Below are 19917 nucleotides of genomic sequence, written 5' to 3' on the forward strand. Positions count from 1 at the left end.
AAAAATATGAGCAGCATGAAGCGCTGTTTAAAAATATGAAGAGCCTGAAAAAGTGTGAAAAATATGAAGAGCTTCAAAAGGTGTCAAATATAGGAGGAGCATGAAACAGTGTTCAAAAACAAGAAGAGACTGAAAAGGTGTGAAAAATATGAAGAGCTTCAAAAGGTGTTAAAAATATGAGGAGCATGAAGCGATCTGAAAAATAGGAGGAGTATGAAACGGTGTTGAAAACATGAAGAGCCTGTAAATGTGTGAAAAATATGAACCGCTTCAGAAGGTGTGAAAAATATGAAGAGCTTCAAAAAATGTCAAAAATATGAGAAGCATGAAAAAGTCTGAAAAATAAGAGGAGCATGAAACGGTGTTGAAAAACATGAAGAGCCTGAAAAGGTGTGAAAATTATGAAGAGCTTCAAAAGGTGTCAAAAATTTGAAGAGAATGAAACAGTCTGATAAATAGGAGCAGCATGAAGCGGTGTTGAAAAACATGAAGAGCGTGAAAAGGTGTTAAAAATATTAGGAGCATGAAACGGTCTCAAAAATAGGTGGAGCATGAAGCGGTTGTGAAAAACATGAAGAGCCTGAAAAGGTGTGAAATATATGAAGAGCTTCAAAACGTGTAAAAAATATGAGGAGCATGAAACGGTATTCAAAAACATGAAGAGCCTGAAAAGATGTGAAAAACATGAAGAGTCTGAAAAGGTGTCAAATATATGAAGAGCTTCAAAAGGTTTGAAAAATATGAGGAGCATGATACGGTCTGAAAAATAGAGGAGCAAGAAGCAGTGTTGAAAAACATGAAGAGCCTGAAAAGGTTTGAAAAACATGAAGAGTCTGAAAAGGTGTGAAATATATGAATAGCTTCAAAAGGTGTCAATATGTTAGGAGCATGAAGTGGTGTTGAAAAACATGAAGAGCCCGAAAAGGTGTGAAAAATATGAAGAGCTTCAAAATGTATCAAAAATATGAGCAGCATGAAGCGCTGTTTAAAAATATGAAGAGCCTGAAAAAGTGTGAAAAATATGAAGAGCTTCAAAAGGTGTCAAATATAGGAGGAGCATGAAACAGTGTTCAAAAACAAGAAGAGACTGAAAAGGTGTGAAAAATATGAAGAGCTTCAAAAGGTGTTAAAAATATGAGGAGAATGAAACGGTCTGAAAAATTGGAGGAGCATGAAGCAGTGTTGAAAAACATGAATAGCATGAAAAGAGTGAAATATATGAAGAGCTTCAAAAGGTGTCAAAAATAGGAGGAGCATGAAACGCTCTGAAAAATAGGCGGAGCAAGAAGCGGAGTTGAAAAACATGACGAGCCTGAAAAAGTGTGAAATATATGAAGAGCTTCAAAAGGTGTTAAAATTTGAGGAGCATGATACGGTCTGAAAAACTGGAGGAGCATGAAGCGGTGTTGAAAAACATGAAGAGCCTGAAAAGGTGTGAAATATATGAAGAGCTTCAAAAGGTGTCAAAAAAGTTAGGAGTATGGAACTTTCTGAAAAATAGGAGGAGCATGAAGCGCTGTTGAAAAGCATGAAGAGCCTGAAAAGTTGTGAAATATATGAAGACGCTTCAAAAGGTGTCAAAAATATGAGGAGCATGAAACAGTCTGAAAAACTGGAGGAAAATAAATCGGTCTTGAAAGACATTAATTCCCTCAAAAAGTGTGAAAAATATGAAGAGCTTCAAAAGTTTTCAAAAATATGAGGAGCATGAAACGGTCTGAAAAAAAGGAGGAGCATGAAACGGTGTGCAAAAACATGAAGAGCCTGAAAAGGTGTGAAAACTATGAAGAGCTCCAAAAAGTGTCAAAAATATGAGAAGCATGAAAAAGTTTGAAAAATAGGAGGAGCATGAAATGGTGTTGAAAAACATGAAGAACCTGAAAAGGTGTGAAAAATATGAAGAGCTTCAAAAGGTGTCAAAAAAATGAGGAGCATGACAGTCTGAAAAATAGGAGGAGCATGAAGCGGTGTTGAAAAACGTGAAGAGCCTGAAAAGGTGTGAAAATTATGAAGAGCTTCAAAAGGTGTCAAAAATTTGAAGAGAATGAAACAGTCTGATAAATAGGGGCAGCATGAAGCAGTGTTGAAAAACAAGAAGAGCCTGAAAAGGTGTTAAAAATATTAGGAGCATGAAACGGTCTTAAAAATAGGTGGAGCATGAAGCGGTTGTGAAAAACATGAAGAGCCTGAAAAGGTGTGTAATATATTAAGAGCTTCAAAAGGTGTGAAAAATATGAGGAGCATGAAACGGTCTGAAAAATAGGAGGAGCATCAATTGGTGTTGAAGAACATGAAGATCCTGAAAAGTTGTGAAAAATATGAAGAGCTTCAAAATGTGTCAAAATTATGAGGAGCATGAAACGGTCTGAAAAATAGGAGGAGCAAGAAGCGGTGTTGAAAAACCTGAAGAGACTGAAACGGTGTGAAATATATGAAGAGCTTCAAAAGGTGTCAAAAGTATGAGGAGCATGAAACGGTCTGAAAAAGAGGAGAAGCATGAAGCGGTGTTGAAAAACATGAAGAGCCTGAAAAGGTGTGAAATATATGAAGAGCTTAAAAAGGCGTGAAATATATGAGGAACCTGAAACGCACTGAAAAACAGGAGAATGAAGCGGTGTTGAAAAATATGAAGAGGCTGAAAAGGTGTGAAAAATATGAAGAGCCTGAAAAGAGTGAAATATATGAAGAGCTTCAAAAGGTGTCAAAAATATGAGGAGCATGAAACAATCTGAAAAATAGGTGGAGCATGAAGCGGTGCTGAAAAACATGACGAGACTGAAAAAGTGTGAAATATATGAAGAGCTTCAAAAGGTGTTAAAATTTGAGGAGCATGATACGGTCTGAAAGATAGGAGGAGCATGAAGCGGTGTTGAAAAACATGAAGAGCCTGAAAAGTTGTGTAATATATGAAGAGCTTCAAAAGATGTGAAAAATATGAGGAGAATGATACGGGCTGAAAAGAAGGAGGAGCATGAAGCGGTGTTGAAAAACATGAACAGCCTGAAAAGGTGTGAAAAACATGAAGAGCTTCAAAAGGTGTCAAAAATATGAGGAGCATGAAACGGCCAGAAAAATAGGAGAAGCATGAAGCGGTGTTCAGAAATATGAAGCGCCTGAAAAGGTGGGAAAAATATGAGGAGCATGATACGGTCTGAAAAATAGGTGGAGCATGAAGCGGTGTTCACATGAAGAGCCTGAAAAAGTGTGAAAAATATGAAGAGCTTAAAAAAGTGTCAAAAATATGAGGAGCATGAAACGGTGTTGAAAAACATGAAGAGCCTGAAAAGAGTGAAATAAATGAAGAGCTTCAAAAGGTGTCAAAAATATGAGGAGCATGAAACGGTCTGAAAAATAGGTGGAGCATGAAGCGGTGATGAAAAACATGAAGAGCCTGAAAAAGTGTGAAATACATGAAGAGCTTCAAAGGTGTTAAAATTTGAGGAGAATTATACGGTCTGAAAAATAGGAGGAGCATGAAGCGGTGTTCAAAAACAGGAAGAGCCTGAAAATGTGTGAAAAACATGAAGAGTCTGAAAAGGTGTGAAATATATGAAGAGCTTCAAAAGGTTTGAAAAATATGAGGAGAATGATACAGTCTGAAAAATAAGAGGAGCAGGAAGCAGTGTTGAAAAACATGAAGAGCCTGAAAAGGTTTGAAAAACATGAAGAGTCTGAAAAGGTGTGAAATATATGAATAGCTTCAAAAGGTGTCAAAAATTTTAGGAGCATGAAGTGGTGTTGAAAAACATGAAGAGCCTGAAAAGGTGTGAAAAATATGAAGAGCTTCAAAACGTATCAAAAATATGAGGAACATGAAGCGCTGTTTAAAAATATGAAGAGCCTGAAAAAGTGTGAAAAATATGAAGAGCTTCAAAAGGTGTCAAATATAGGAGGAGCATGAAACAGTGTTCAAAAACATGAAGAGCCTGAAAAAGTGTGAAAAATATGAAGAGCTTCAAAAGGTGTCAAAAATATGAGAAGCATGAAACGGTCTGAAAAATTGGAGGAGCATGAAGCAGTGTTGAAAAACATGAAGAGCCTGAAAAGAGTGAAATATATGAAGAGCTTCAAAAGGTGTCAAAAATAGGAGGAGCATGAAACGGTTTGAAAAATAGGCAGAGCAAGAAGCGGTGTTGAAAAACATGACGAGCCTGAAAAAGTGTGAAATATATGAAGAGCTTCACAAGGTGTTAAAATTTGAGGAGCATGATACGGTCTGAAAAATTGGAGGAGCATGAAGCGGTGTTGAAAAACATGAAGAGCCTGAAAAGGTGTGAAATATATGAAGAGCTTCAAAAGGTGTCAAACAAGTTAGGAGTATGGAACGTTCTGAAAAATAGGAGGAGCATGAAGCGCTGTTGAAAAGCATGAAGAGCCTGAAAAGTTGTGAAATATATGAAGAGCTTCAAAAGGTGTCAAAAATATGAGGAGCATGAAACGGTCTGAAAATTTGGAGGAGCATGAAGCGGTCTTGAAAGACATGAATACCCTGAAATGGTGTCAAAAATATGAAGAGCTTCAAAAGATGTCAAAATTATGAGGAGCATGAAACAGTCTGAAAAACTGGAGGACAATGAATCAGTCTTGAAAGACATTAATTCCCTGAAAAAGTGTGAAAAATATGAAGAGCTTCAAAAGGTGTCAAAAATATGAGGAGCATGAAACGGTCTGAAAAAAAGGAGGAGAATGAAACGGTGTGCAAAAACATGAAGAGCCTGAAAAGGTGTGAAAAATATGAAGAGCTTCAAAACGTGTCAAAAATATGAGAAGCATGAAAAAGTCTGAAAAATAGGAGGAGCATGAAACGCTGTTGAAAAACATGAAGAGCCTGAAAAGGTGTGAAAAATATGAAGAGCTTCAAAAGGTGTCAAAAAAATGAGGAGCATGACACTCTGAAAAATAGGAGGAGCATGAAGCGGTGTTGAAAAACGTGAAGAGCCTGAAAAGGTGTGAAAATTATGAAGAGCTTCAAAAGGTGTCAAAAATTTGAAGAGAATGAAACAGTCTGATAAATAGGAGCAGCATGAAGCAGTGTTGAAAAACTTGAAGAGCCTGAAAAGGTGTTAAAAATATTAGGAGCATGAAACGGTTTTAAAAATAGGTGGAGCATGAAGCGGTTGTGAAAAACATGAAGAGCCTGAAAAGGTATGAAATATATGAAGAGCTTCAAAACGTGTCAAAAATATGAGGAGCTTGAAACAGTATTCAAAAACATGAAGAGCCTGAAAAGGTGTTAAAAATATTAGGAGCATGAAACGTTCTGAAAAATAGGAGGAGCAAGAAGCGGTGTTGAAAAACCTGAAGAGCCTGAAAAGTGTGAAATATATGAAGAGCTTAAAAAGGCGGGAAATATATGAGGAACCTGAAACGCTCTGAGAAACAGGAGGAGAATGAATTGGTGTTGAAACATATGAAGAGCCTGAAAAGGTGTGAAATATATGACGAGCTTAAAAAGGCGTTAAATATATGAGGAACCTGAAACTCTCTGAGAAACAGGAGGAAAATGAAGCGGTGTTGCAGAATATGAAGAGCCTGGAAAGGTGTTAACAATATTAGGAGCCTGAAACGGTCTGAAAAATAGGAGGAGCATGAAACGGTGTTGAAAAACATGAAGAGCCTGAAAAGAGTGAAATATATGAAGAGCTTCAAAAGGTGCCAAAAATATGAGGAACATGAAACGTTCTGAAAAATAGGAGGAGAATGAAGCGGGGTTGAAAAACATGAAGAGCCTGAAAAGTTGTGTAATATATGAAGAGCTTCAAAAGATGTGAAAAATATGAGGCTAACGATACGGGCTGAAAAAAAGGAGGAGCATGAAGCGGTGTTGAAAAACATGAACAGCCTGAAAAGGTGTGAAAAACATGAAGAGCTTCAAAAGGTGTCAAAAATATGAGGAGCATGAAACGGCCTGAAAAATAGGAGGAGCATGTAGCGGTGTTCGAAAATATGAAGAGCCTGAAAAGGTGGGGAAAATATGAGGAGCATGATACGGTCTGAAAAATAGGTGGAGCATGAACCGGTGTTCAAAAACATGAAGAGCCTGACAGGTGTGAAAAATATGAAAAGCTTCAAAGAGTGTGAAAAATATGAGGAGCATGAAACGGTCTGAAAAAAAGGAGAAGCATGAAGCGGTGTTCAAAAACATGAAGAGCCTGAAAAAGTGTGAAAAACATGAAGAGCTTCAAAAAGTGTCAAAAATATGAGGTGTATGAAACGGTCTTAAAAATAGAAGGAGCATGAAACGGTGTTCAAAAATATGTAGAGCCTGAAAAGGTGTGAAAAATATGAAGAGCTTCAAAAGGTGTAAAAAATATGAGGAGCATGAAACGGTCTGAAAAGTAGGAGGAGCAAGAAGCGGTGTTGAAAAACATGAAGAGTCTGAAAAGGTGTGAAAAATATAAAGAGTTTCAAAATGTTTCAAAAATATGAAGAGCATGAAACAGGCTGACAAATAGGAGGTGCATGAAGCGGTGTTCAAAAACAAGAATTGCCTGAAAAGGTGTGAAAAATATGAAGAGATTCAAAAGTTGTCTAATATTTGTGGAGCATGAAACGGTCTGAAAAATAGGAGGAGCATGAAGCGGTGTTGAAAAACATGAAGAGCCTGAAAAGTTGTGAAATATATGAAGAGCTTCAAAAGGTGTCAAAAATTTCAGGAGCATGAAACGGTCTGAAAAATTGGAGGAGCATGAAGCGGTGTTGAAAAATATGAAGAGCCTGAAAAGGTGTGAAATATATGACGAGCTTAAAAAGGCGTGAAATATATGAGGAACCTGAAACGCTCTGAGAAACAGGAGGAGAATGAAGCGGTATTGAAAAATATGAAGAGCCTGAAAAGGTGTTGACAATATTAGGAGCCTGAAACAGTCTGAAAAATAGGAGGCGCATGAAGCGGTGTTGGAAAACTTGAAAAGCCTGAAAAGGTGTGAAAAACATGAAGAGCTTCAAAAAGTGTCAAAAATATGAGGAGCATGAAACGGTCTGAAAAATAGGAGGAGCATGAAGCGGTGTTGCAAAGATGAAGAGCATGAAAAGGTGTGAAAATCATGAAGAGTTTCAAAAGGTGTCAAAAATATGAGGAGAAAGAAAAGGTCTCACAAGTAGGAGGAGCATGAAGCTGTGTTGAAAAACCTGAAGAGCCTGAAAAGGTGTGAAAAATATGAAGAGCTTCAAAAGGTGTCAAAAATATGAGGAGCATGAAACGGTCTGAAAAATAGGAGGAGCATGAAGCTGTTTTGAAAAACATGAAGAGCCTGAAAAGGTGTGAAATATATGAAGAGCTTCAAAAGGGGTGAAAAATATGTGGAGCATGAAACGTTCTGAAAAATAGGAGGAGCATTAAGCGGTGTTGAAAAATATAAAGACGCTGAAAAGGTGTGAAAAATATGAAGAGCTTCAAAAGTTGTCAAAAATATGAGGAGCATGAAACGGTCTGAACAATAAGAAGGGCATGAAGTGGTGTTCAAATCATGAAGAGCCTGACAATGTGTGAAAATTATGAGGAGATTCAAAAGGTATCAAATATTTGAGGAGCATGAAACGGTCTGAAAAATAGGAGGAGCATGAAGCGGTATTGAAAAGCATGAAGAGCCAATAAAGGTGTGAAATATATGAAGAGCTTCAAAAGGTGTCAAAAATATGAGGAGCATGAAACGGTCTGAAAAATCGGAGGAATATGAAGCGGTATTGAAAAACATGAAAAGCCTGAAAAAGTGTGAAAAATATTAGGAGCATTAAACGGTCTGAAAAAGAGGTGGAGCATGAAGCACTGTTGAAAAACATGAAGAGCCTGAAAAGGTGTGAAATATATGAAGAGCTTCAAAAGGTGTCAAAAAATTTAGGGGCATGAAACGCTCTGAAACATAGGAGGAGCATGAAGCGGTGTTGAAAAGCATGAAGAGCCTGAAACGGTGTGAAATATATGAAGAGCTGCAAAAGCTGTCAAAAATATGAGGAGCATGAAACGGTCTGAAAAATTGGAGGAGCATGAAGCGGTCTTGAAAGACATGAAGACCCTGAAAAGGTGTGAAAAATATGAATAGCTTCAAAATGTGTCAAAAATATGAGGAGCATGAAACAGTCTGAAAACAAGGAGGAGCATGAAGCAGTGTTGAAAAACATGAGACCTGAAAATGTGTGAAATATATGAAGAGATTCAAAAGGTGTCAAAAAATTTAGGAGCATAAAACGGTCTGAAAAATTGGAGGAGCATGAAGCGGTGTTGAAAAAGATGAAGAGCCTGAAAAGGAGTGAAAAATATGAAGAGTTCAAAAGGTGTGAAAAATATGAGGAGAATGAATCGGTCTGAAAAATAGAAGTAGCATGAAGCGGTGCTGAAAAACATGACGAGACTGAAAAGGTGTTAAAAATATAAGGAGCATGAAACGGTTGGAAATATAGGTGGAGCATGAAGCGGTGTTGAAAAACATGAAGAGCCTGAAAAGGTGTGAAATATATGAAGAGCTTCAAAACGTGTCAAAAAAGTTAGGAGTATGGAACGTTCTGAAAAATAGGAGGAGCATGAAGCGCTGTTGAAAAGCATGAAGAGCCTGAAAGGTTGTGAAATATATGAAGAGCTTCAAAAGGTGTCAAAAATATGAGGAGCATGAAACGTTCTGAAAATTTGAAGGAGCATGAAGCGGTCTTGAAAGACATGAATACCCTGACATGGTGTCAAAAATATGAAGAGCTTCAAAAGATGTCAAAAATATGAGGAGCATGAAACAGTCTGAAAAACTGGAGGACCATGAATCGGTCTTGAAAGACATTAATTCCTTGAAAAAGTGTGAAAAACATGAAGAGCTTCAAAAGGTGTCAAAAATATGAGGAGCCTGAAACGGTCTGAAAAATAGTAGGATGATGAAGCTGTGTTGAAAAATATGAAGAGCCTGAGAAGGTGTGAAAAATATGAAGAGCTTCAAAAGGTGTCAAAATATGAGGAGCATGAAACGGTCTGAAAAAAAGGAGGAGCATGAAACGGTGTGCCAAAACATGAAGAGCCTGAAAAGGTGTGAAAAATATGAAGAGCTTCAAAAAGTGTCAAAAATATGAGAAGCATGAAAAAGTCTGAAAAATAGGAGGAGCATGAAACGGTGTTGAAAAACATGAAGAGCCTGAAAAGGTGTGAAAAATATGAAGAGCTTCAAAAGGTGTCAAAAAAATGAGGAGCATGACAGTCTGAAAAATAGGAGGAGCATGAAGCGGTGTTGAAAAACATGAAGAGCCTGAAAAGGTATTAAAAATATTAGGAGCATGAAACGGTCTTAAAAATAGGTGGAGCATGAAGCGGTTGTGAAAAACATGAAGAGCCTGAAAAGGTGTGAAATATATGAAGAGCTTCAAAACGTGTAAAAAATATGAGGAGAATGAAACGGTATTCAAAAACATGAAGAGCCTGAAAAGATGTGAAAAATATGAAGAGCTACAAAAGGTGTCAAAAAGATGAGGAGCAGGAAACGGTCTGAAAAATAGGAGGAGCATCAAATGGTGTTGAAGAACATGAAGATCCTGAAAAGTTGTGAAAAATATGAAGAGCGTCAAAAGGTGGCAAAATTATGAGGAGCATGAAACGGTCTGAAAAATAGGAGGAGCTAGAAGCGGTGTTGAAAAACCTGAAGAGCCTGAAAAGAGTGAAATATATGAAGAGCTTAAAAAGGTGTCAAAAATATGAGGAGCATGAAAGGATCTGAAAAATAGGAGGAGCATGAAGCGGTGTTCAAAAACAAGAATTGCCTGAAAAGGTGTGAAAAATATGAAGAGATTCAAAAGGTGTCTAATATTTGAGGAGCATGAAACGATCTGAAAAATAGGAGGAGCATGAAACGGTGTTGAAAAACATGAAGAGCCTGAAAAGGTGTGAAATATATGAAGAGCTTAAAAAGTTGTGAAATATATAAGGAACCTGAAACGCTCTGAAAAACAGGAGGAGAATGAAGCGGTGTTGAAAAATATGAAGAGCATGAAAAGTTGTGAAATATATGAAGAGCTTCAAAAGGTGTCAAAAATTTTAGGAGCATGAAACGTTCTGAAAAATTGGAGGAGCATGAAGCGGTGTTCAAAAATATGAAGAGCCTGAAAAGGTGTGAAATATATGACGAGCTTAAAAAGGCGTGAAATATATGAGGAACCTGAAACGCTCTGAGAAACAGGAGGAAAATGAAGCGGTGTTGCAGAATATGAAGAGCCTGAAAAGCTGTTAACAATATTAGGAGCCTGAAACGGTCTGAAAAATAGGAGGCGCATGAAGCAGTGTTGAAAAACTTGAAAAGCCTGAAAAGGTGTGAAAAACATGAAGAGCTTCAAAAAGTGTCAAAAATATGAGGAGCATGAAACGGTCTGAAAAATAGGAGGAGCATGAAACGGTGTTGAAAAACATGAACAGCCTGAAAAGTTGTGAAAATCATGAAGAGCTTCAAAAGGTGTCAAAAATATGAGGAGCATGAAACGGCCTGAAAAATAGGAGGAGCATGAAGCGGTGTTCGAAAATATGAAGAGCCTGAAAGAGTGGGAAAAATATGAGGAGCATGAAACGGTCTGAAAAATAGGTGGAGCATGAAGCGGTGTTCAAAAACATGAAGAGCCTGAAAGGTGTGAAAAATATCAAGAGTTTCAAAGAGTGTGAAAAATATGAGGAGCATGAAACGGTCTGAAAAAAAGGAGAAGCATGAAGCTGTGTTCAAAAATATGAAGAGCATGAAAAGGTGTGAAAAACATGAAGAGCTTCAAAAAGTTTCAAAAATATGAGGTGTATGAAACGGTCTTAAAAATAGAAGGAGCATGAAACGGTGTTCAAAAATATGAAGAGCTTGAAAAGGTGTGAAAAATATGAAGAGCTTAAAAAGGTGCCAAAAATATGAGGAGCATGAAACGGTCTGAAAAATAGGAGGAGCAAGAAGCGGTGTTGAAAAACATGAAGAGTCTGAAAAGGCGAGAATAATATAAAGAGTTTCAAAATGTTTCAAAGATATGAGGAGCATGAAACAGTCTGAAAAATAGGAGGTGCATGAAGCGGTGTTCAAAAACATGAAGAGCCTGAAAAGGTGTTAAATATATTAAGAGCTTCAAAATGTATCAAATATATTAGGAGCAGAAACGGTCTGAAAAATAGGAGGAGCATGAAGCAGTGTTGAAAAATATGAAGAGTCTGAAAAGGTGTGAAAAATATGAAGAGCTTCAAAAAGTGTCAAAAATATGAGGAGCATGAAACGGTCTGAAAAAGAGGAGAAGCATGAAGCGGTGTTGAAAAACATGAAGAGCCTGAAAAGGTGTGAAATATATGAAGAGCTTAAAAAGGCGTGAAATATATGAGGAACCTTAAACGCTCTGAAAAACAGGAGAATGAAGCGGTGTTGAAAAATATGAAGAGGCTGAAAAGGTGTGAAAAATATGAAGAGCCTGAAAAGAGTGAAATATATGAAGAGCTTCAAAAGGTGTCAAAAATATGAGGAGCATGAAACGATCTGAAAAATAGGTGGGTCATGAAGCGGTGTTGAAAAACTTGAAGAGCCTGAAAAGGTGTTAAAATATTAGGAGCATGAAACGGTCTGAAAAATAGGTGGAGCATGAAGCGGTGCTGAAAAACATGACGAGACTGAAAAAGTGTGAAATATATGAAGAGCTTCAAATGGTGTTAAAATTTGAGGAGCATGATACGGTCTGAAAGATAGGAGGAGCATGAAGCGGTGTTGAAAAACATGAAGAGCCTGAAAAGGTGTTAAAAAAATTAGGAGCATGAAACGGTCTGAAAAATAGGTGGAGCATGAAGTGGTGTTGAAAAACTTGAAGAGCCTGAAAAGGTGTTAACAATATTAGGAGAGTGAAACAGTCTGAAAAATAGGAGGCGCATGAAGCATTGTTGAAAAACTTGAAAAGCCTGAAAAGGTGTGAAAAACATGAAGAGCTTCAAAAAGTATCAAACATATGAGGAGCATGAAACGGTCTGAAAAATAGGAGGAGCATGAAACGGTGTTGAAAAACATGAAGAGCCTGAAAAGAGTGAAATATATGAAGAGCTTCAAAAGGTGTCAAAAATATGAGGAACATGAAACGGTCTGAAAAATAGGAGGAGTATGAAGCGTGGTTGAAAAACATGAAGAGCCTGAAAAGTTGTGTAATATATGAAGAGCTTCAAAAGATGTGAAAAATATGAGGAGAATGATACGGGCTGAAAAGAAGGAGGAGCATGAAGCGGTGTTGAAAAACATGAACAGCATGAAAAGGTGTGAAAAACATGAAGAGCTTCAAAAGGTGTCAAAAATATGAGGAGCATGAAACGGCCAGAAAAATAGGAGAAGCATGAAGCGGTGTTCAGAAATATGAAGCGCCTGAAAAGGTGGGAAAAATATGAGGAGCATGATACGGTCTGAAAAATAGGTGGAGCATGAAGCGGTGTTCACATGAAGAGCCTGAAAAAGTGTGAAAAATATGAAGAGCTTAAAAAAGTGTCAAAAATATGAGGAGCATGAAACGGTGTTGAAAAACATGAAGAGCCTGAAAAGAGTGAAATTAATGAAGAGGTTCAAAAGGTGTCAAAAATATGAGGAGCATGAAACGGTCTGAAAAATAGGTGGAGCATGAAGCGGTGATGAAAAACATGAAGAGCCTGAAAAAGTGTGAAATACATGAAGAGCTTCAAAGGTGTTAAAATTTGAGGAGCATGATACGGTCTGAAAAATAGGAGGAGCATGAAGCGGTGTTGAAAAACATGAAGAGCCTGAAAAGGTGTGAAAAACATGAAGAGTCTGAAGAGGTGTGAAATATATGAAGAGCTTCAAAAGGTTTGAAAAATATGAGGAGCATGATACAGTCTGAAAAATAGGAGGAGCAAGAAGCAGTGTTGAAAAACATGAAGAGCCTCAAAAGGTTTGAAAAACATGAAGAGTCTGAAAAGGTGTGAAATATATGAATAGCTTCAAAAGGTGTCAAAAATGTTAGGAGCATGAAGTGGTGTTGAAAATCATGAAGAGCCTGAAAAGGTGTGAAATATATGAAGAGCTTCAAAACGTGTCAAAAATATGAGGAGCATAAAACAGTATTCAAAAACATGAAGAGCCTGAAAAGACGTGAAAAATATGAAGAGCTTCAAAAGGTGTCAAAAAATGAGGAGCATGAAATGGTCTGAAAAATAGGACTAGCATGAAACGGTGTTCAAAAACATGAAGAGCCTGAAAAGGTGTGAAATATATTAAGAGCTTCAAAAGGTGTGAAAAATATGAGGAGCATGAAACGGTCTGAAAAAAAGGAGGAACATCAATTGGTGTTGAAGAACATGAAGATCCTGAAAAGTTGTGAAAAATATGAAGAGCTTAAAAAGGTGTCAAAATTATGAGGAGCATGAAAAGGTCTGAAAAATAGGAGGAGCAAGAAGCGGTGTTGAAAAACCTGAAGAGACTGAAACGGTGTGAAATATATGAAGAGCTTCAAAAGGTGTCAAAAATTTTAGGAGCATGAAACGTTCTGAAAAATTGGAGGAGCATGAAGCGGTGTTGAAAAATATGAAGAGCCTGAAAAGTGTGAAATATATGAAGAGCTTAAAAAGGCGGGAAATATATGAGGAACCTGAAACGCTCTGAGAAACAGGAGGAGAATGAATCGGTGTTGAAACATATGAAGAGCCTGAAAAGGTGTGAAATATATGACAAGCTTAAAAAGGCGTTAAATATATGAGGAACCTGAAACTCTCTGAGAAACAGGAGGAAAATGAAGCGGTGTTGCAGAATATGAAGATCCCGAAAAGGTGTTAACAATATTAGGAGCCTGAAACGGTCTGAAAAATAGGAGGTGCATGAAGCAGTGTTGAAAAACTTGAAAAGCCTGAAAAGGTGTGAAAAACATGAAGAGCTTCAAAAAGTGTCAAAAATATGAGGAGCATGAAACGGTCTGAAAAATAGGAGGAGCATGAAACGGTGTTGAAAAACATGAAGAGCCTGAAAAGAGTGAAATATATGAAGAGCTTCAAAAGGTGCCAAAAATATGAGGAACATGAAACGTTCTGAAAAATAGGAGGAGAATGAAGCGGGGTTGAAAAACATGAAGAGCCTGAAAAGTTGTGTAATATATGAAGAGCTTCAAAAGATGTGAAAAATATGAGGCTAATGATACGGGCTGAAAAAAAGGAGGAGCATGAAGCGGTGTTGAAAAACATGAACAGCCTGAAAAGGTGTGAAAAACATGAAGAGCTTCAAAAGGTGTCAAAAATATGAGGAGCATGAAACGGCCTAAAAAATAGGAGGAGCATGAAGCGGTGTTCGAAAATATGAAGAGCCTGAAAAGGTGGGGAAAATATGAGTACCATGATACGGTCTGAAAAATAGGTGGAGCATGAGGCGGTGTTCAAAAACATGAAGAGCCTGACAGGTGTGAAAAATATGAAGAGCTTCAAAGAGTGTGAAAAATATGAGGAGCATGAAACGCTCTGAAAAAAAGGAGAAGCATGAAGCGGTGTTCAAAAACATGAAGAGCCTGAAAAAGTGTGAAAAATATTAGGTGCATTAAACGGTCTGAAAAAGAGGTGGAGCATGAAGCACTGTTGAAAAACATGAAGAGCCTGAAAAGGTGTGAAATATATGAAGAGCTTCAAAAGGTGTCAAAAAATTTAGGAGCATGAAACGCTCTGAAACATAGGAGGAGCATGAAGCGGTGTTGAAAAGCATGAAGAGCCTGAAACGGTGTGAAATATATGTAGAGCTGCAAAAGCTGTCAAAACTATGAGGAGCATGAAACGGTCTGAAATATTGGAGGAGCATGAAGCGGTCTTGAAAGACATGAAGACCCTGAAAAGGTGTGAAAAATATGAAGAGTTCAAAAGGTGTGAAAAATATGAGGAGAATGAAACGGTCTGAAAAATAGAAGTAGCATGATGCGGTGTTGAAAAACATGAAGAGACTGAAAATTTGTGAAATATATGAAGAGCTTCAAAAGGTGTTAAAAATATGAGGAGCATGAAACGATCTGAAAAATAGGAGCAGCATGAAGCTGTGTTGAAAAACATGAACAACCTGAAAAGGTGTGAAAAATATGAGGAGCAGGAAACGTTCTGAAAGATAGGAGGAGCATGAAGTGGTGATGAAAAACATGAAGCGCCTGTAAAAGTGTGAAGTATATGAAGAGCTTCAAAAGTTGTGAAAAATATGAGGAGCATGAAACGGCATGAAAAATAGCAGGAGCATGAAGCTGAGTTGAAAAACATGAGGGGCCAGAAAATGTGTGAAAAATATGAAGAGCTTCAAAAGGTGTCAAAAATATGAGGAGAATGAAACAGTCTGAAAAACAGAATGAGAAAGAAACTGTTTTGAAAAAGATGAAGCGCATGAAAAGCTGTGGAAAATATGAAGAGCTTCAAAAGTTGTCAAAAATATGAGAAGCATGTAACGGTCTGAAAAATAGGAAAAGCATGAAATGTTGTTTAAAAATATGAAGAGCCTGAAAAGGTGTGAAATATATGAAGAGCTTCAAAAGTTGTCAAAAATATGAGGAGCATGAAACGGTCTGAAAAATAGGAAAAGCATGAAATGTTGTTTAAAAATATGAAGAGCCTGAAAAGGTGTGAAAAATATGAAGAGCTTCAAAAGTTGTCAAAAATATGAGAAGCATGTAACGGTCTGAAAAATAGGAAAAGCATGAAATGTTGTTTAAAAATATGAAGAGCCTGAAAAGGTGTGAAAAATATGAAGAGCTTACAAAGGTGTCAAAAATATGAGGAGCATGAAACGGTCTGAAAAATAGGAGGAGCATGAAACGGTGTTCAAAAACAAGAAGAGCCTGAAAAGGTGTGAAAAATATGAAGAGGTTCAAAAGGTGTGAAAATATGAGGAGCATGAAACGGTCTGAAAAATGGGAGGAGCATGAAGTTTTGTTGAAAAAAATGAAGAGCCTGAAAAGATGTGAAAAATATGAAGAGCTTCAAAAGGTGTGAAAAATATGCAGAGCATGAAACGGTCTGAAAAATAGGAGGAGCATGAAGTGGTGTTCAAAACATGGAGAGCCTGAAAAGCTGTGAAAAATATGAAGAGCTTCAAAAGGTGTCAAAAATATGAGGAGCATGATAAGGTTTGAAAAAAAAGAGGAGCATGAAACGGTGTTCAAAAACATGAAGACCCTGAAAAGGTGTGAAAAATATGAAGAGCCTCAAAACGTGTCAAAAATATGAGGAACATGAATCGGTCTGAAAAATAGGAGGAGCTAGAAGTTGTGTTGAAAAACATGAAGAGCGTGAAAACATGTGAAAATTATGAAGAGCTTCAAAAGGTGTGAAATATATGAGGAGCATGAAACGGTCTGAAAAATAGCAGGATCATGAAGCGGTGTTGAAAAACATGAAGAATATAAAAACGTGTGAATATATGAAGAGCTTCAAAAATATGAAAAATATGAAGAGCTTCAAAAGGTGTGAAAAATATGAAGCGGTTCAAAAGTTGTTAAAAATGAGATGAGCATGACACAGTTTGAAAAATAGGAGGAGCATGAAACCGTGTTCAAAAACATGAAGAGCCTAAATAGGTTGAAAAATATGAAGAGCTTCAAAAGGTGTGAAAAAAAGGGGAGCTTAAAAGGTCTGAAAAATAGGAGAAGCATGAAGTGGTGTTGAAAAACATGAAGAGCCTGAAAACGTGTGAAATATATGAAGAGCTTCAAAAGGTGTCAAATATATGAGGAGCATGAAACGGTCTGAAAAATAGGAGGAACACAAGTGGTGTTCAAAAACATGAAGAGCCTGAAAAGGTGTGAAAAATATGAAAAGCTTAAAAGTTGTGAGAAATATGAAGAGCTTCAAAAGGTGTCAAAAATGAGACGAGCATGAAAAGGTCTGGAAAATAGGACGAGCATGAAGCGGTGTTGAAAAACATGGGGAGCCTGAAAAGGTGTGAAAAATATGAAGAGCTTTAAAAGGTGTGAAATACATGAGGAGCATGAAACGGTCTGAAAAATAGGAGGAGCATGAAACCGTGTTCAAAAACATGAAGAGCCTGAAAAGTTGTGAAAAATATGAAGAGCTTCAAACGGTTGGAAATACATGAGGAGCATGAAACGGTGTTGAAAAACATGAAGAGCCTGAAAACGTGGGTAAAATATGAAGAGCTTCAAAAGGTGTCAAATATATGAGGAGCATGAAACGGTCTGAAAAATAGGAGGAGCATTAAACGGTGTTCAAAAACATGAAGAGCCTGAAATGGTGTGAAATATGAAGAGCTTCAAAAGGTGTCAAAAATAGGAGGAGCATGAAACAGTCTGAAAAATAGGAGGAGCATGAAGCGGTGTAAAAAACATGAAGACCCTGAAAAGGTGTGAAAAATATGAAGAGCTTCAAAAGGTGTCAAAAATAGGAGGAGCATGAAACGGTGTGAAAAATAGGAGCAGCATGAAGCGGTGTAAAAAACATGAAGAGCCTGAAAAGGTGTGAAAGATATGAAGACCTTCAAAAGGTGTCAAAAATATGAGGAGCATGAAACGGTCTGAAAAATAGGAGCAGCATGAAGAGGTGTAATAAACATGAAGAGCCTGAAAAGGTGTGAAAAATATGAAGAGCTTCAAAAGGTGTGAAAAAAATGAAGAGCTTCAAAATGAGTCAAAAATATGAGGAGCATGAAAAGATCTGAAAAATAGGAGCAGCATGAAACGGTGTTCAAAGACATGAAGAGCCTGAAAAGGTGTGAAAAATATGAAGAGCTTCAAAACGTGTCAAAAATATGAGGAGCATGAAACGATCTGAAAAATAGGAGGAGCAAGAAGCGGTGTTGAAAAAAATGAAGAACCTGAAAATGTGTGAAATATATGAAGAGCTTCAAAAGTTGTCAGAAATGATAGAAACATGAAACGTCTGAAAAATAGGATGAGCAAGAAGGGGTGTTGAAAAACATGAAGAGCGTGAAAACGTTGAGAAATATGAAGAGATTCAAAAGGTGTGAAAATTATGAAGAGCTTCAAAAGGTGTCAAAAATGAAATGAGCATGAAACAGTCCGAAAAATAGGAGGAGAATGAAATCGTGTTCACAAACATGAAGAGCCTAAAAAGGTGTGAAAAATATAAAGAGCTTCAAAAGGTGTGAAATGCAGGAGGAGCATTAAACGGTCTGAAAATTAGGAGGAGCATGAAGTGGTGTTGAAAAACATGAAGAGCCTGAAAATGTGTGAAATATATGAAGAGCTTCAAAAGGTGTCAGAAATGAGAGGAGCATGAAACGGTCTGAAAAATAGGAGAAACATGAAGTGGCTTTGAAAAACATGAAGAGCCTGAAAAGGTGTGAAAAATATGAAGAGCTTCAAAAGGTGTCAAAAATATGAGGAGCATGAAACGGTCTGAAAAATAGGAGGAGCATGAAACAGTGTTCAAAAACATGAAGAGCCTGAAAAGGTGTGAAAAATATGAAGAGCTTCAAAACGTGTCAAAAATATGAGGAGCATGAAACGGTCTGAAAAATAGGAGGAGCAAGAAGCGGTGTTGAAAAAGATTAAGAGCCTGAAAATGTTTGAAAAATATGAAGAGCTTTAAAAGGTGTGGAAAATATGAAGAGCTTCAAAATGTGTCAAAAGCGAGATGAGTATGAAACGGTCTGAAAAATAGGAGGAGCAAGAAGGGGTGTTGAAAAACATGAAGAGCCTGAAAACGTTTGAGAAATATGAAGAGCTTCAAAAGGTGTGAAAAATATGAAGAGCTTCAAAAGTTGTTAAAAATGAGATGAGCATGACACAGTTCGAAAAATAGGAGGAGAATGAAAACGTGTTCAAAAACATGAAGAGCCTAAAAAGGTTGAAAAACAGGAAGAGCTTCAAAAGGTGTGAAAAATACGAGGAGCATGAAACGGTCTGAAAAATAGGAGAAGCAAGAAGTGGTGTTGAAAAACATGAAGAGCCTGAAAACGTGTGAAATATATGTAGAGCTTCAAAAGGTGTCAAAAATATGAGGAGCATGAAACGGTCTGAAAAATAGGAGGAACACAAGTGGTGTTCAAAAACATGAAGAGCCTGAAAAGGTGTGAAAAATATGAAGAGCTTCAAAAGGTGTCAAAAATATGAGGAGCATGAAACGGTCTGAAAAATAGGAGAAGCATGAAGCGGTGTTGAAAAACATGAAGAACATGAAAAGGTGTGAAAAATATGAAGAGCTTCAAAAGGTGTCAAAAAAATGAGGAGCATGAACCGGTCTGAAAAATAGGAGGAGCATGAAGCGTTGTTCAAAAACATGAAGAGCATGAAAAGGTGTGAAAAATATGAAGAGCTTCAAAAGGTGTCAAAAATATGAGGAGCATGAACCGGTCTGAAAAATAGGAGGAGCATGAAGCGGTGTTCAAAAACATGAAGAGCATGAAAAGGTGTGAAAAATATGAAGAGCTTCAAAAGGTGTCAAAAATATGAGGAGCATGAAACGGTCTGAAAAATAGGAAGAGAATGAAGCGGTGTTGAAAAACATGAAAAGCCTGAAAAGGTGTGAAAAATACGAAGAGCTTCAAAAGGTGTCAAAAATATGAGGAGCATGAAACGGTCTGAAAAATAGGAGGAGCATGAAACGGTCTGAAAAATGGGAGGAGCATGAAGCGGTGTTGAAAAACATGAAGAGCCTGAAAACCTGTGAAAAACATGAAGAGCTTAAAAGTTGTGAGAAATATGAAGAGCTTCAAAAGGTGTCAAAAATGAGACGAGCATGAAACGGTCTGGAAAATAGGACGAGCATGAAGCGGTGTTGAAAACATGAAGAGCCAGAAAAGGTGTGAAAAATATGAAGAGCTTCAAAAAGTGTCAAAAATATGAAGGGCATGAAACGGTCTGAAAAATAGGAGGAGCATGAAGTGATGTTCAAACACATGAAGAGCCTAAAAAGGTGTGAAAAATATGAAGAGCTTCAAAACGAGTCAAAAATATGAGGAGCATGAAACGGTCTGAAAAAGAGTATGATCATGAAGCCGTGTTGAAAAACATGGGGAG

The sequence above is a fragment of the Dama dama genome, chromosome 26 (assembly GCF_033118175.1).
Source record: "Dama dama isolate Ldn47 chromosome 26, ASM3311817v1, whole genome shotgun sequence".
NCBI lineage: Eukaryota > Metazoa > Chordata > Mammalia > Artiodactyla > Cervidae > Dama > Dama dama.